Source organism: Excalfactoria chinensis, chromosome 3 (assembly GCF_039878825.1).
Source record: "Excalfactoria chinensis isolate bCotChi1 chromosome 3, bCotChi1.hap2, whole genome shotgun sequence".
In the NCBI taxonomy this organism is placed as follows: Eukaryota; Metazoa; Chordata; class Aves; order Galliformes; family Phasianidae; genus Excalfactoria; species Excalfactoria chinensis.
In genome coordinates, this window is record NC_092827.1 from 39,753,726 (window position 1) to 39,769,062 (window position 15,337).

Consider the following 15,337-nt stretch of genomic DNA (forward strand, 5'->3'; position numbering starts at 1 on the left):
CAGTTTGGAAGCAAGAACCAACACCATCTGTTTTGTCAACACAAGTTAATTACCGGTTTGCTAATAAACAGCTTAGCACAGCAGGAGCTGGTAAGTGCCTACGCACCACCACCTCATGCAGTTGCACCCACCTTAAGCATCTGCACAGTGTTGGCAGGCAGGGCACAGGAGCTGCAGGACACCTCTGCCTGAGTGGAGGGGTGGTTTAGTGGGTTTCACAAGAATCCACAGGCTTGTTTCATGGGACCTAGAGTCCACACTTAGATGCTGCTCATGCTGCGGGATTCGTGTTTGCCCCAACCATGCCTCGCACCCCAGGGACAGGAGCTGTGCCCATGACACATCCACTCCTGACCCACTATCAGCGAAACCTGAGGGCAAGGTGTTTTACTTTAGTGGCTACAATGTGAGGAGTTTCTAAACAGCCAAAGATAAAGCCGGAGGTGAGGAGGAAGGCAGAGTTCTGCACAGTCAGGAAGAACGGAGGAAAGGTGTGCACAAGGTTGTAGTGGGTACCAAGTGAAATTTCCAGACAGCAAGCTGAACAGGAACAAAAGGAAGGATTATTTCAGAAGATAGGATAGATACTGGAGCTAATTGTCACAGAACATTGTGGTAGTCCAGAGTATATCTGGGTTCAAAAAGCAGCTAGAGAAGTTCCTGGAAAGAAATTCAGCCACAACAGTTAAACATAAAGTCATGAATACAAGTCTTGCTCTAAAACATCCATGGACAAGACCAGGAGAAGATACGGGGGACAGCATCACTTTTAACTTTTATATGCTGTCATGAATCATCCTGGCTATTGCTGGAGACCAGGTTATCCAGCTGGATAGACTTTACATTCTATCAGTAAGACCATTCTTATTTTCTATTTTCCAACAGAGATAACGTTGTTAATTACTGCCAGCCCATTATTTGCATTATTATGTAATTACTTTCCACTAGCTGTTTCTTAATCTCTCAGTTCGTTTTAATTTGTTTTAATTAATGCAATTACAAATTACAATGTAAGCACTATTTCCATACTTGTCCCATGACTAAAACATTTGTTCCTTAGGCATGGTTAATCAAAAATGCATCTTTCCAGCCTATAATATAATCATCTTGGTTAATTAATGTTCATTAACTGGAGCTTAAACATGAAAGAAAATTCAAGTTGGCCATATCCAAAAGAAAACTAGGGCTTTGGGTTTTTTTAAACTACTATATAGCACCCCATCAGATAATGGTCTGCCACTTATCCAAGGCATGCAACATATGCATACACACTAGAGAGTTTTAAAAGAAGGGAGTAAAGCTTCCATACCTGTTAAAGGGATGTATCATCATTACGGTAGCTCAGAGCTGGATTAACTTTGGATATACAAAAATAGCTTCAGCAGCTGTGTAAGGTGAGTTTTGACTTTAGAGATTAGGAAGAAAGGATATTCTAAGAAAGTCTCTGCGTACAATTGTGTTTTAGGAATTAATAGTTCTGAAGTTGAACCAAATAAATTGACAAATTGCTTCAGTAATGACACTGAAAAGGCATGACTTTATGCAGCTCTGGACCCTATTTCTGCTAAATTAGACTATGAAAATAGAGACAGTTAGTGAGTTACAGAAGAATGAGCAGCAACATGGAAAGTTCCAGGCAGAGTTGCACAAACTATTTTATTTAATAACTATCCATATGTACTTCCATAACAGACCTATTAGTTGAGCAATATGAACAGGTCTGTCTGTAAGTGTTAGTGCATTAGTGGAAAATACCTTGACGAAAGAAGTAATCTTCATGGCTAAAGGGAAAAAGAGCATTATAAATGCAGACCTGTGAAGTTCTGCTTTTTAGATACGACAGGTTTCTAGAAAGTTACACTGGAAATAAGTACTGCAGTTATTTGTTTTTTGACCTCATTCGATATTTCAAATGAGAATAATAGAAAAATATGCATGTCCCAAATCACCTGGCTATAAGCACTGCGAGCAATGCAGTTTAAGTTCACCCTAGACTTGATATTTAAGCTATATATTTCTCAACAATTTCCCAAGAAAGTTTCTAACTGACAGGTTTATAATGCTGACATAATAATACAGGTTAATATATTTTTTAATTTTCTACTTGATTTCTACAGGTTTACTTTTCAGCTGGGTCCGTTAATGAAAGTCTTACAGGGGAACTTTTCAAGCACAGACCCTGGTATAATGCAGGGAAAGATGTCGGTAGAAAACCGAGTTTTGCTGATGTGATCTTGAAAATGACTTTCCACATCAAATTTTTACTGATATATACATATCAGTAAGATTCACCACATCTCCAATCTCCATGTAAATTCAGGAAATCCCTAGGAAGGGTTTTCTGTTAACTGATGAGAGCTGACGACCAGCTTCTAGAGTATGCAAAAATCTGAGACTGCAGAATCACAGAATCATAAAATCATTTGAATTGGAAGGGACCTTCAAAGATGACCTTGCTAGAAGGGGCAAGAAAGTAATCTGGCAGCTCTGAAACATATTTCTGCTCACTAATTTCTCTCCTGTTGAAATTAAGAATTTGGTGGTTAGAAAACTTAATTCCTGCAGTATTTTACTGATAGATGAAAAAGTTATAAGGCAACAGTAGTACAAAAAATTCTTCCATGCTCTCTTTGGAGAGAATAAAAAAAGTTATCATTGATCAGTGTCAAAAAAAGATTTCTTTAAAAGAAAAGGGTTGGGAACATTCCCTACTATAGCCTAGCCTCTTCTCTGGAGACTTGCTCTATCTTTGTATCTCCTTGTGAGGTTTTGTCTCTAGTTCTCCCTTACTTCCACCAGAGCTTTGAATTATCCAAGATGAGCTGTGGTGTTTAAAGGTTAGGATATAATCTGTCTTATAGGCCACATTTGATCAGTGAACTGATTCATAAGTCAGTGGGACAATGGCACTTCATTCCATGAAAGTCTCCCCCTAAGTACTTTAGTGCCTTTCATACGCAAAGCAAATGGTTGTCCCAGATTTATCTCCTGTTCTGTTGTTTTGTTTGTTTGGTTCCTCTTTTCTTAAGGGTCCATGAGTAGGTCTGCTTGCTAAACCTGTTATGGTTAAGTGGAGTTTTGAGATGAAAATGAACTGAGCAGCACCCACTATGCATTTGGCATGTGTTTTGTGAGGTAACCTGACAGTATTTCAAAGAACAGGCTCATTAGATAGAAGATTGATTTCTTCAAAGTAGAAGAAAGGCTTTCACTTCCCTTGCCAGGTCTTGGGACAGATTTACTGGAACACTGAGACAACAGCAGCTCTGTCAGATGAAGCCCCAAGAGGGAAGAGACAATTAGCTTTACACTCAATTTGGAGGACGTCAGGAATGCTGTGGGGTGGGAGAGAAGAATGGGAGAGCAGCTTCATTTCAAAGAGTCTGATCTGTGCCCAGTCTGCTTTCTTCTGTATCAACAGAGATTGAGCAGAAGAAGCACTCACACATGACAGCACAGGTGACAGGACTACTAGCTCTGGAAAGGGAACCCAATTTGTGGTGATCAGTCCAATTGTTATTAAGATGTCAGCTCCTCTCTCAGATCAGTCTCTACACTGGCCATTTGTTTCATCAAAAAAACCATCCAGCCCTTTGTGATTCTTCTCGTGTTGCTCCTCATTCTTACTAGGAGCAATGTGCAACTGTTTTGGCTACTGCAAAACCATTTCATTAGCCTTTTTTTTATTTACTAAGATTGTGAACTCCTTGGTAAGTCTTCCATATTTGCAAGAACCATTACGCAAAAGGTTGTGATACTTTCATGTCAGGGAGAAAGCAAGCAAACAAGAAATCAGTATGATTCCACATAATCGAATGCAGCTATTCTTTGCCTGCTCCACTCACATTTAAAGCACTAGGACCCCTTAAGTAAACAAAACTTGGAGGAGACTTGCACGTCTACAGTCTGGATTTCACAAAGAGATCCTGAAGAATTGATCCATGCAAGAGGATGCAAGCACAGTTGAGAATTTCTTCTATTTTATAAAGAGACTCCTTCTTTTTCTCTTTTTTTATCCTAGAAATAATGAAGGGATCAACTCTTTATCTCGTCCTTTCCCTTTTTTTTTTTGCTATTTCCCCCTTCATAGTTAACAACTGATTAGTTAAACAAAAAAAAGGGGGTGGGAGGGTGGGGGGGGGGGAGGAAGAGTCCTTTTTTTCCCCTCAGACTTCCAGCTGTGTTGGCATATCTGCTATTTAGATGTTCCCAGTTCTGGCACAGCACAATAGGATGGCTCAACAGAGTTGTTTGAGACTTGTCTCCCCTTATTAAGTTTCAGTTTATGGTTGAATGGTGGAGGAATTTATAAGCAGAGCTAGATATAGAGACATAGGAAGGGCCATAATGAGTGGTAGGAAGTGTTCTGTATCTGTTAAGGAGTTACAGAAAACACCTCCTTGAGGTTTGGTTTCCATTTACTTTTCCTCTCATGATTCCGCTGTTAGCTGTTAAGTGAAATACACAGCTGGTCCTCAAATGAGAGTATATGAATCCCAGTGTTTAGTCATCTATGTAAAGAAAGCTGCATGCTGCAGGAGTCTGTTCCCTGGGCTTTCTTGACTCTTCCTGGGATTGGCAGGTATTTTTTCAGAGGTGCAATGTGGGTTGAGGCTAAAAAACTTTGAGAAAAAATTTTTCATTAATGGATGTTTTTATTCTTGTGCTATAAAAATGTGAGTGGAGAGGGAATCGGGTTCTCGAGGGAGAGAGAAATTATAGCAGGCAAAAGAGATTCCCAAAACTCCATGCTCTAAGTGCAATATTGTCACTGATTCACTTACTGATGCCAAACAGCTTATGTCACTGTTTCTGTATCTCTAGAGTGAGGTTAATATTTCTACAAGTACCAAAAGTAACTCAGTGGAAGGATGCTGAGTGACAAGCAGCAATGCTACACATACAATTGAGAGCACACTGGTCTTATCTGATTATCATCCTGAAGCAGTAATCAATAAATAAAAATGAACTTCTTAAGCCATCAAAAAGTTCTACAGTCATTCAAGGACTCTTGAACCACTCTCAAGAAGCACTCCAAACGAATGTTTACTTAGTGTACTGAATTTGTTCACTTAAATTAGTGTTTTTATTCCTTCACAATAATCTATGACTTTGGAATATTTTCCTGTTTCAAAACTGGTATTTTTCTTCCAAAGCGGTCAGCTTTTAACCCGAGCTTTGTTTTGCTGGAGGACACACACACACTGTCTAATTTACACAGTGTTCACTCCTGTTCACGCATTAGATCTCTTATTTGATAAGTTTGTGTTTAGTGGATTGTAGGCTTTACAACTTTTCCTGTGTGTCATATTATTGGAGGTTTTACCTCAAATCTATTATAAACTAATATTTCAATGTCCTTACAGGAATCCCAAAGAGCTAGCATGCAATGGCTTAATTGATTGGTGATGTAAGAGTTACAACAGAAGGAAAATGTATAAACATAAATATACAACTCTTTTTGTTTTCTTTTTTTTAATCCAAAATGTAATGAAAGCTGCAGTTATTGGTACTTATAAGGTCAGATCTGCAATCGCCCTTCATTTAATGCAAAAGAGATCATTTCCTTAAAAGTAAAAATCTATACATGAAGTGCTACGATGTTTTATTACAGCACTACTTTCAGCTGATACTTTATTCAGATTTATTCACATCTCCATGATCTCTGGCAAATCTTTATCTGTTCAGTTTCTTCAGCTTTGCTAGCAACCTAAATAATCTCTAAAATTGCACTATCAAATACAATTTCCTTAACTTTCTAAGGTTTTGCTTTATGAGAAAAAAAAATAGTCTAATGACTAAAAATTAGGTGTTTGATGGTCATTCACTTTCCAGCTCAGTCATTATAACCATCAGCAGCAAGAACAGACAGTGTGATGAGAAGCCTGCGGATACAAGTATAGCAGTAAACTGCGTGGTGCCAGAAAATGGGTCTGAAGACAGGATTTTGCTCATCTACATGAACAGTGCAGCAATTCTAGGGTGCAGCTCAGGAGTTAGTGCATGAGGATCACTTCCAGATGCGTTAATAATGTAGACCTGGCTACTCTGTGCCAGCTGGCCAACGCCCTGAGGAAAGTTCTCAGCCATGAGAAGACAAATAGCCTGTTAGTTCTGAGATACACTGTTTTCTCAGTGACAATTGGACTTACACCATGAACATAATACCTGGTGATACAATTAGATCTACGTACTGCAGTATATGTTACTGTTGTATGTGAGCAGATTTACTCAGACTTTACATTTTTTGCCTCTTGTCTTTTCACTGAGCACCACTGAGAGAAGCAGGTTCTGCCTTCTCTACTGCATGAGTTCCCCCTGTGCCTTCTCTTATCCAGGCTGAACTGCTGCAGCTATCTCAGCCTCTCTCCACATGGCACACGCTACAATCCCTTAATAATCTTTGTGGCCCTTTGCTGGACTCAGTCCAGCATCCCTCTTGCACTAGGAAGCCCAAAACTGTATTCCAAATGTATCTCACAAGCACTGAACAGAAGGATCACCTCCCTCAACTTCCTGGCAACACTCCTTGCATCCTGCAGATTGGGGTGCTGTTGACTTTCCTTCTTCTGACTTATGTTCAACTTGGTGTCCACTTGGACCTGCAGCTCTTTTTTTTTTGCTGCTTTCTATCCAGTCAGCCCCCAGCAAGTGCTGGTTCACTGTGTTATTCCTCCCCAGATCATAGCACTTCCCTCAGTGGAACTCATGGGATCCTCCTCAGCCCATTTTTTCTCCTGCCTGTCCAGGCCCCTCTGAATAGCAGTACACACATATAACAGGTTAAAAAGCAATGCGAGTCAGCAATACATTTGTAAGCATAAGAATGATACTGAAAAGTGCTTAGCAATGTCAAATATTTGAAGTATGCACTTGTACTGGGTGACTGCCATATGACTGCAAGGTCACATGATTGATGTCCTGTATATGTATGTAATAAGTTGAGTTGGTCCAGTGAAGAGCCACTAAGATCATTAACGGATTGCAGCGTCTGTCATACAGGCAGAGGCTGAGACAGCAAGAGTCATTTAGATTGGAGAAGGCACTTGTTGATATCCAGTGACAGGGCATAAAGAAATGGCCTCCTGTTGCATCAAGGAAGGTTTAGAATGGATACTGGAAAGAATTTACTCATGGAAAGGGTGATCAGGTGATGGAATGGGCTGCTCAAGGAAGTGGTGGAGTCACCATCCCTGGATGTATTTAAGAGACGTGTGGATGTGTTGCTCAGGGGCATTGTCTAGGGTTCATTGACAGACTTGGTTGTGTTAGTTTGATGGCTGAATCTGATGATCGTAAGGATCCTTCCCAAAATAAATGGTTCCATGATTCTATAAAGGGATTCTATAATGGGAGAAGAAGCAATGAGCACAGATTGAAATACAGGAAAATTCACTCAGTGAAAATATAATATTTGCCACACGTTTGCAACAGAATGTTTGATGTGGAATGCTTTTCCAGTGGCCCTTCCAGCTTAATGAATGGCTCAAACCATAGTATGAGATGTTGTCCATATGAAAAGAGTTCACACCTGAGAAAAGAACCAAGATCTACCCGAGGAACCAATGTTACGTCATCTAGAACACCGCCTCTTCCCAATTGTACTTGTTTCTGAAAACAGATCCTCCAGGTCAGGACCAAAAGATGTTGGTGTCTTGCAGAAACTTCCCACGTTGCAGTACTGTAAACCTGGTTGCTTTCAAAGGCTTTCCAATCTGTTATCTTTTATCAATGTTACATTTGTTTATGCAAAAAAAAAACACCCAATAACAACGACAAAAAAATCAACCCAGCACCTTGAAGCAAGTACAAATCCCACATATACCAGCACATAAGTTCTGCTTTGTCCAATAATTAATTGACTTCGTCTTACTTGCATTATATCTCCATACTGCTTCAAGCTGTACAGATCGCAGTTTTAATCTCTCTCAGTAATGTTTCAACTCTTCATTTCAGGACTGTTGTTTTGTGGGCTCTCTATATTTTCACCTTCCTACAAAAGAAAGCAAGCCTGATTTTTAATAATGAACAAATGATCTCCTCTACACTAACCATAATGCATGTTTAATTAACAATGGAAGCAAAAGGTTGAGTAAACCAAAGGTCACGGTATTTGAGGCTGATTCCATTAGGCGGAGCTGGTATGTTATTGTTCCCAATGCAGAAATCTAGGTCACAGGAAATTATCATTCTTCTGTTAATACTGGGTCACCTACAACTATAATTATAGTCACAAGTGGGCACTGCTAATAAATAACATGAAAACAATAAATGAGTGGAACTATGAACATACTCTTACCAAAATAATTCAGATACAATTAGATTCTTTCACACTTATTTACTGGGTGATATTTTCCAGTACAAACACTCAGTCATGTGTGCAAGGATGGAAAAGTCTTCTCTCCACTGATCTGTATCACTACAACTTTTTATCTCTTGATAATAAAAGAGGAACGGGAAACTCAGGTCAATGTGTTTTGATAAATTAAAATAGAGCTAGGATTAGGAGAGGATACTCTATCACATGAAAACTGAAGCATGGTACTTGAAGAAAAACAAAAAAGAGCAGCTTTCAACTCCTTAAATATATGATATATTGCAAAGATACAAATAAACTACCTTGGCAAAAAGGACTGTGCTTAAAGCTAGAAAGTACATGTTTACTACTTAGAGTACTGGGGTCTAGTATAATTTCTTTGATATTTCCATTGCCTGCAGTGAAGTTTTTTTCTAGCTATGGATTTAGCTTTGCACTTTAGTAGCCTATACAATGAAACCTAATAACTCCAGGGTATCCGTCACACGATGCCACTGCTCTGTTCCTGAGAGATAAAATGCAGACAGTTGGATGTTTTTTATATATTCACAGTTCATCGCTCAGCTTTCCAGCTGCTGAGCATCAGCCTTATGTTTTCTCTTCCCCTATCTCCACCTGGCTCTGGCATGAAGTCTTCTCTTCGGTGGCCTAATCAAGCAGTCAAGCATTGCCAGTACTCACACTTGGTCCTTCCGTAACTGTCAGATTTTGGATGCTCCAGTTTCCCTGCCCTCCTTTTCATCAGCAACACTTAGTCCCTGACTGTACAGAGAATTTGCTCACTTCTAAGACTCAGACATGCTATTTATTTATTTATTTAATGTATGCACACACACACACACATATATATAATGTTGGAAAAAGTCTTTAAATCTTCTCACAATGAGCTAACCTTCTGCTTCCTAGTAAAACCGTGGCCAGGAAGCACTTCTTTTTCTCTTTTCATTCCATGATTTTTATCTCTGGCTGTTACCTGTAAGGTTTTTGCATATCTGAACAATTAAATAAGGAGGAGTTGCTAAGAGCTCCATGCCATGCCTCCTTTTCCACCTCACATTTTGGATTCTGAATTGTTTTCCAACTTAGTTCTGATAGCAAGTACCAACGGGACTCAGATTACCATGACTTGTGAAGAAAGTCACAAAAAAAACCCCTCAAAATCTACTAAAACACTTTGCATGTATTTTCTTAGTATGTTTTTTTCAACTACAAGGGTACGGAAAATATGAAGGGATCCTGTCCTGCTTGAAGACATTCCTCATTTCAAGGAACATAGGATTCAGTCAGTTCACCCTTTAGCACCACGGTGTACCTCTGCAGTCAGTCTGTGAGTAGATTCCAGTTTACTTTCATTGAAGTGGCAGTGGCAAGCCAGGAGTGAAAAGAATCTTATTTTCGAGTCTATGTTTTTGAGCACGTTAGGACTTGCTTATCAATTAAGGTTTCACTCTTAAACTTATGTTTAACCTTAGAAGTGACACAGAAAATGAGTGCTTGAAATTATATTTCTAGCTGCATATTATTCTGGTCTGATGTAGATGCAGAGAAGCTCCTTTAAGTCTTATTAATTCCTCTACCTATTTTTTTCAATATTCAATAGAATGAAGACATGCTGACCTGAATGACTGTAATTAGCTCTTGGGACTGGAGTAACGGTAGATGAAAAAACAAAGTATATGTATAAATTAACTGTGGCTTACCACCCACAGATTCACGAAGCAGGCACTTTCTCGCTCTACGCCTCCAACTCCATGTAATCATTTCCTTTCTTCACCACTGTGTACTTTGAAAAACATTCTGATTTTTTTCTTTTTTCCTACCAGCTAACAATTCAATTTTTTAAGCCTTCAGTTCCCCAAGGAAACCGGTTCAACTTCCTTAAATCAAGTTGCTATGAGGAGCCAGACAGTTTGAGCTGATGAAAACTGCACACAGTGTAATGCAATAAAACTCACAAACCAGCCTCGGTCATAATAAAATAGAATTTATTCCTAACACTGAGTTAACATCTTCTTATGACTGTTATTTTTAAAGGCTATACATATCGATTTAAAAAGCATTCAAACTTAATGGCTTGCCAACTATTTGTCTGTTGCTACTGCTTTTGTTGAGTTAGAGCAAAAGCTAGATACTGATCTTCCTGATCATCATTTAATACCTTGGATAGTCAGTTTCCACACCTCTGTTTCTGCACCAACCTAAATACTGAGAATAATCTCAGCCTTTGTTCCAGCTGAAGGCTGAGATTCAGTCTGGCATAGCAAAGCCACCGAGCAAGGGCAGAAACAATCATACAGTCAAAGAAAGCAAATTAAATGTAGTCTCGTAAAGGTGGTAAATACTAGAGGTTTAGAAAAGGGCTAGAAAAGTCTAAAGAAGTCAACAGTTGAGATCTGACAGATTGCTCTCAGTGGGCTGGTAACAAAGTCTCAACTGAAACGCGATTGACTTGGCTGCAACTAAATAAATGCACAAAAAGGCATTTGCAATAGTTTCATCTGATTATCATACTGAATGTTCGTGTGTTTAGATACCTCCCTAGATTTGCAAATTGGAATGTTCTTGAGGATCTTATATTAAAATTTAAAGCTTTATAAAACGCTGCTTGACTTTCATAAGGCTATAAAATAAAGCCTAACAGCATATTTTGGCACAGCTTTTCCAAACTAATTTTAAAAAGAGTAAGTTTCTCTTTTTTTTTTTAAGCCCCATTAGGAAACGCAAATAAAGGAGGAGGAAGACAGAAGAAAAATAGACAACTTCTCTGTTACCAACATTTTCATTGGGTCATTAAAAAAATTACAACAATCCCAAAGGGCAAAGAAGGAGACTGACTAAAACTGGAAGGGAAAAAAGAAAGGAGAAAGAGAAAAGAGAGAGCTCTGTAACTGCTCCTAGTCATTCCTAGCTATGGCAGAGAATGCAGTTTGGATCTTCTTTTCCTCTTCCTTCTGTGTATCTCGATCTCCTACCAATTTCCCATGGTTTTGTAGTCCATCTCCCCCACACACTTCCCCAGTCCCTCACAGCCTAACAGAAGTAGAGCTGCTGCTTCCCACAGACACAGACAACAGCTCTTCCAGCCAACAATAACTTCTTTAACTCATACTTTGTTTGCTGTTGATTACACTACTCCGGCAAATGAACCACACAGATATGAGGAGAAATGTTCTTGGCCAGCAAGTCTCTGATTTCTAGACTTGGCTTTTTATCCCTTGTACAGTCCTCATCTCAGGAGACCCTTTCTCTTAATATATTCTTTCCCTCATCCTGGCCTGGCGTTTGTCTGTCTGTCCTTTTGACTCAGACAGCTTCTTCCTTCATGATTCCAGGGTGTTAGCAGTAAGGGTCACTAAAAGGATAAAGCAGAGAAATCCCTCGCTCAGTTTCAGCACAAGAACCTATCTGGGAAAGTGGCAGCGAAAAACATGAAAAGCTTTCACTGAGGTTCTGTAGCTCTGGCTATAGCATAAGGAGGGAGAGCGTGAGAACTACGAACATGCACTTCAACACCAAGTGTTGAAAGTAATCTGGGTATTCTATGCTACAGCCAAATCCCTGTAGATCAGAAAGTCCCTCAGCATTGCTGTCTTTTAAATCTTCCCCCTGTAAGTGACTGCAGATAAATGTAAAGAGCCGACAATGGAAGGCATGGAGAATCTAAAATCAAAGAGCTATCTTGTTGAAGATATAATTGGAAAGTTTGGGGCAATTTGAGTATTACCTGACTAAAAGACTCTCACCTATAAGAAATAACACTCCATAAAATATTGTAGGCTGAACTATGAACAATCTCAGACTGTGACTAAGCTGGCAAAAAAAGCACGACTAATGGAGGGGCTGGGAACTTAGAGACGATACTGTAAGAACAGAAAATAGTTTGACCAAAACAACACAAAGATGGATAAATGTGGAAGGATGGGAAACTGGATGCAAAGCTGAGAAAGCCAAAGTCTCTCTTCAGGATAATGGAGTACACAAACACTCTGCTATGAGCAGTGATGGGAATGGACCAAGAGTAGCCCTTCTCAGTCTAACACCTCTGAGCTTGGACCAGTCTCCAGAAGGTGAGAAGAAATATGTTACTTGGAACCAGAAACTTCCTCCCCATATCAGTTCCTTGTTTTTAAATGTTCAACAAATAATTCCCACATATGAACACGCCATTAAACAAAGGAAAACTGCACCATTTATTGAGAATCGGGGCTCTTTTTTTTTCTTTTAACTAAAGTGAAAAGGCTTTAGTTAATCTCACTAGGAAAATGATATATTCCTTGTACATTTCTATGCGTTATCCCAGACAATATTCTATATAGCAGTCCAACACAAATGGCCTACTGTCATGGTTTTGTGCTATTGTTGTCAATATTCTACATCATGACATCATGTGCAGTATGAATCATTAACTGAGGTACAAATAGTGGTAAACGTAATCACAGAATAATTCAGGTTGGAAAAAACCTCTAAAATCACCTATACCAACCAACCTATCCCCACCATGCCTGCTAACCACATCCCTCAGTGCCACATCTACATGTTTCTTGAACACCTCCAGGGATGGTGACTGCATCACGTCCCTCTGCAGCCTGTGCCAATGCCTCACCGCTCCTTCTGTGAAGAAATGGTTCCTAATATCCAACCTAAAACTAACCAGAGCCGTAGCACACAGGGACTCGTATACAGCATCCACCCCCAAATCTTCCAAATATTCCTTTGCTCACACGAGACATTTTCCAGCCAAGCAGGGCAGAACACAGAGTGTTTTTTACACCAGCTAAGGCTGTGCTCCGTGAGACACTTTCTTTATGAGAAGGAAATTAAAAGATGTGCACACTGGCCAAAATACGATAAGACCCCTAATCGTGCTGAAAAAGTCCGCCTGGAGCCTCAGAAACGAAACCCACAAAGGAAAATCCAACAATGGGAAACGACGACCAAGGAGTGCAGCCCGACGCCTAATGACCGTACCCCAGAGAAAGGAGACCCACAGCCACCCCCACGCCTCAGCGCCGGGCCGCGGCCTCAGGCGGCTCTGAAGGGCGCGGAGGCCGCCGCCCCGCCCCGCCCGCGGTTCGCGCTGTCCTCGAGCGCCCCCGCGCGCAGCCGCCGGGCGCCCGCCCGGAGGAGGGCGGCGGGCAGCGGGCAGGTGCGCGGCGGCGGCTGCGGCGTGAGACGGCGTTGGGGCCGCGTCTGCCCGCCGCCCGCCCGCTCGCCCATCCTGCCGGCCGCTCCCTGCCGCCCCCGCGGCGCGCCTCTCCTTCTCCGCCGTGTCCTCCCGGCGGTCGGCAAAGGCGAAACCCCCCACCCGGTGCCCGTCCGGCGGGGTCCGCGCCTGGCGCTCGCCTCCCCCTCCGCGGCACGGCAGCCCCGCTCAGCCCGGCCACCATGGCGCGCGGGAGGTAAGCGAGCTCCTTCACCTCTCCTCCGCGGAGCTGCGCGGCCGCCGGCTCTCGCCCTCCCGCCGCCGCGGTACCCGCGCAGGGAGCGGAGCGGGCGACTCCGCCGCGGCCGGAGGAAAAGTTACGCGGCGGAGCGCTCGGTGCCGTGCAGCGCTCGGTGCCGTGCGGCCGCCGGCGGGGCGGGTGTACTTCCGGGTTCACACCTTTTTTTCCCTTCGCCTTCGGGCCGCCGCCGCTCGGACGGCAGCCGGCACCTGCGCGGCGGTTCGGTCCCGGGCGGGGCGGGGTGGGGTGTGGCGGAGCCGCCCGCCGGGAATCGGGAACGGCGACCGCCGATGGACGGCGCCTCGCGCGGGGGGCGGCCGGGCCCGGCGGGGCGCTGCGGCCGCACGACGCCAGGGGGCGGCCCTGCCGCGGGATGGGGGGCGGGAGGCCGAGCGGGGAGCGGCGTGCGCGCGGTGCGGGGCTGGGAGTGCGGGCGGCGGAGGGGCCGCCATCTTGAATGGCTCCCACCGCTCCTCGGGCGGCGCGGGGTCGCGGCGACGGGGGAAGAGTGGGGGGCGAAGGGAGGGCGGCGGGTTCGGCAGGTAACGGTGCCCCCATGTGAACGAATAAAGCGCGGAGCGCCTCCGGGCCGCCTGCTTCTCCGCCTCTGCTCTCAGGGCTGGGGTGGGGGCGAGGCGGCTGCTGCTGGGGACGCAGGGCAGTGCCCAGCCCGACCCCGGAGTGGGTCGGCGTTGACTTGCCGCGTCTCCTCGCGTTTGGGCGTGCAGCCGTGGTCGGGTACTGCGGTTGGGCTGTGGTAAATGACGCTTAGTCAGGTAAACAGTGGGCTCATTGAAAAAATAAGCGCCCATCTCAGCAGCAGCACGTGTAGGTGTTTTGTCCAAGGTATTACAGATCATGACACGGACGTGTTCAGAACGAATATGATTCATACGAGTCTGAGAACTCCAGATTTGTGTTAAATCTTTTCTGCCCTAACGTGAGGGAATTACCCATTGTAATCTGATGAGCATATTGCCCTGAGATGTGGTACGTCCGTGACATCCCTTCCTTAGCTCGTGTGTAGGTGTGAGCACATGGCGTCCGGCGCTCTCTGAGCAGCGGGGAGGGCACGGCAGTGCTGTGTGCCCATCTCAGTACAGATGGCACACTGCTCTATACACACACATTCTGCTTCCCTTTTCCTATAGGCCATATGTTGGGGTTGGGTTTCCCCACCCCGTAGCCTGCTTTGGCATTTCACCTCTTGCATGCAAGCGCTGTGAATGCTCACGAGAACAGAAAAGACATCCTGCCGTGAGCGTAGCATTGGTTGTTAGGATAATAATTACAGTTAAGTTTGGTTGTAGTTAATTTCAGTGTCATTGCGTATAATTTCAGCAACATTCGGATATAATACCAGATGAAAATGCAGTATTGCATGTTGGGTTCATGCCTGTAGGTGGGCATTGCTTTACAGAGGTCACTTATTAAAACACATTTCAAAAGCGAACTTGGGAGGAGGCAGAGCTGTGAAGCTTGTTTGGAAAACAATTGATAAGATGTGCAGCTAAGTCACAGTGCTTCAGAGAGCGACAGCGTGCTGTCCCCTTAGTACAAGGCAGTAATAATCGAT

The 15,337-nt window shown here is 43.1% G+C and overlaps 1 protein-coding gene across 2 annotated transcripts in view; it reads left to right on the forward strand.

Annotated features, from left to right (window-relative positions):
* The first annotated feature begins 13,528 nt into the window (after positions 1-13,528).
* Positions 13,529-15,337, forward strand: part of LIN28B (lin-28 homolog B) — an 85,449-nt gene continuing 83,640 nt past the window's right edge. For both annotated transcript variants that reach the window (XM_072332647.1, XM_072332648.1), the window contains exon 1: positions 13,529-13,716. The gene's annotated coding sequence lies outside the window, so the exon portion shown is untranslated. The remainder of the gene's footprint in view (positions 13,717-15,337) is intronic.